This window comes from Schistocerca americana, chromosome 5 (assembly GCF_021461395.2).
Source record: "Schistocerca americana isolate TAMUIC-IGC-003095 chromosome 5, iqSchAmer2.1, whole genome shotgun sequence".
In the NCBI taxonomy this organism is placed as follows: Eukaryota; Metazoa; Arthropoda; class Insecta; order Orthoptera; family Acrididae; genus Schistocerca; species Schistocerca americana.
In genome coordinates, this window is record NC_060123.1 from 649888949 (window position 1) to 649891539 (window position 2591).

The window sequence follows — 2591 nt, forward strand, 5'->3', positions numbered from 1 at the left end:
TGAGGCCGGGTGATACGCCAGTATGGCGATGACGAATACACGCTTCCAATGTGCGTTCACCGTCTTGTCGCCAAACACGGATGCGACCATGATGCTGTAAACAGAACCTGGATTCATCCGAAAAAATGACGTTTTGCCATTCGTGCACCCAGGCGCTCCTCTCTGTAATGCAGCCTCAAGGGTAATCGCAGCCATGGTCTCCGAGCTGATAGTGCATGTCCATGCTGCTGCAAACGTCGTCGAACTGTTCGTGCAGATGGTTGTTGTCTTGCAAACGTCCCCATCTGTTGACTCACGGATCGAGACGTGGCTGCACGATCCGTTACAGCCATGCGGATAAGAAGCTTGTCATCTCGACTGGTAGTGATACGAGGCCGTTGGGATCCAGCACGGCGTTCCGTATTACCCTCCTGTACCCACCGATTCCATATTCTGCTAACAGTCATTGGATCACGACCAACGCGAGCATTAATGTCGCGATAGGCTACAATCCGACATTTATCAAAGTCGGAAACGTGATGGTACGCATTTCTCCTCCTTACACGAGGCATCACAACAACGTTTCACCAGGTAACGCCGGTCAACTGCTGTTTGTGTATGAGAGATTGGTTGGAAACTTTCCTCATGTCAACACGTTGTAGGTGTCGCCACCGGCGCCAACCTTGTGTGAATCATCTGAAACGCTAATCATTTGCATATCACAGCATCTTCTTCCTGTCGGTTAAATGGTTAAATTTCGGGTTTGTAGCACGTCATCTTCGTGGTGTAGCAATTTTAATGGCCAGTTTTTATATATATATATATATATATATATATATATATATATATATATGTGTGTGTGTGTGTGTGTGTGTGTGTGTGTTTGAAGTTTATGGTCACTCAACGTCGACGTTAACAGTGGATTTAAACATTTTAAAAGAAACACATCGCTTAGCATACATTTTCTTTTGCGTAATCAAGACGCCATTTATTCATCTATATTGTAGTATTGCGCTCGTAAACCCGTCTGAAATGTCGCAACAAATGGTGAGCAGAGGTTTGTCAAGCCAACAGTTAGTTCCCTATCGCACAGTGGGAAATAAACAAATTTAGTTAATGCCTGAATCCTAATATAAAAGATATTATACCTATGAGATAACACTACACTCAGTCGTGCAACAGAGATTTGGACATTTACAGATGGCGGTAGCATCGTGTACACAATGTATGAAAGAACAGTGCATTGACGGAGCAATGATTTGTACTCAAGTTATTCATGTGGAAAGGTTTCTGTCATGATTATGGTTGCACGACGGGAAGCTGAATGCGGAATAGTAGCTGGAGCCAGACGCAGGGGACGTTCCATTTTGGAAATCGTTAGGGAAATTAGTATTCCAAGGTCCACGTACTACGCAGTGGCAGCGGCGTTTGCTTAGAGTTGTCATTGCTAACAGACAGTCAACAGTGTGAGAATTAACCGCGGAAATCAATGTGGGACGAATGGCGAACGTGTCCGTTACGACACTGCGGTAAAGTGTGACGTTAATGGGCTATGGCAGCAGATGACCTACGTGGGTGCCTTTGCTAACAGCACGACATAGCCAGCAGCGCCTATCCTGGGCCCCGACCGGGCGAGGTGGCGCAGTGGTTAGCACACTGGACTCGCATTCGGGAGGACGACGGTTCAATCCCGTCTCCGGCCATCCTGATTTAGATTTTCCGTGATTTCCCTAAATCGCTTCAGGCAAAGCCTTTGAAAGGGCACGGCCGATTTCCTTCCCCATCCTTCCCTAACCCGAGCTTGCGCTCCACCTCTAATGACCTCGTTGTCGACGGGACGTTAAACACAGATCTCCTCCTCCTGCTCCTTATCCTGGTCCCGTGACCGTATCGGCTGGACGCTGGACGACTGGAGAACCGTGGCCTGGCCTGGTCTGGTGAGTCCCGATTTCAGTTGGTAGCAACTAAATGGTTCAAATGGCTCTGAGCACTATGGGACTCAACATCTTAGGTCATAAGTCCCCTAGAACTTAGAACTACTTAAACCTAACTAACCTAAGGACATCACACACACCCATGCCCGAGGCAGGATTCGAACCTGCGACCGTAGCAGTCCCGCGGTTCCGGACTGCAGTGCCGGCCGAAGTGGCCGTGCGGTTAAAGGCGCTGCAGTCTGGAACCGCAAGACCGCTACGGTCGCAGGTTCGAATCCTGCCTCGGGCATGGATGTTTGTGATGTCCTTAGGTTAGTTAGGTTTAACTAGTTCTAAGTTCTAGGGGACTAATGACCTCAGCAGTTGAGTCCCATAGTGCTCAGAGCCATTTGAACCATTTTGAACCGGACTGCAGCGCCAGAACCGCTAGACCACCGCGGCCGGCAGGTAAGAACTAATTGCAGGGTTCGAGTGAAGCGCAGACCTCACGAAGCTATGGACCCAAGATGTCCACAAGGCACTCTGCAAGCTGGTGGTGGTTTCATAATGGTGTGAGCTGTGTTTACATAGAATGTGTTTACATAGAATGTGTTTACATAGAATGAGTCCTCGGGTCCAAGTGAGCCGATCATTGACCGGAAATGGCTATGTTCAGCTACTTGGAGATCATTTACAGCC

The 2591-nt window shown here is 48.4% G+C and overlaps 1 non-coding gene across 1 annotated transcript; it reads left to right on the forward strand.

Annotated features, from left to right (window-relative positions):
- The first annotated feature begins 1609 nt into the window (after window positions 1-1609).
- Trnaa-cgc lies at window positions 1610-1682 on the forward strand. The gene has a single exon. It is a non-coding gene; the product is annotated as a tRNA-Ala (tRNA).
- The last annotated feature ends 909 nt before the right edge of the window (window positions 1683-2591 follow it).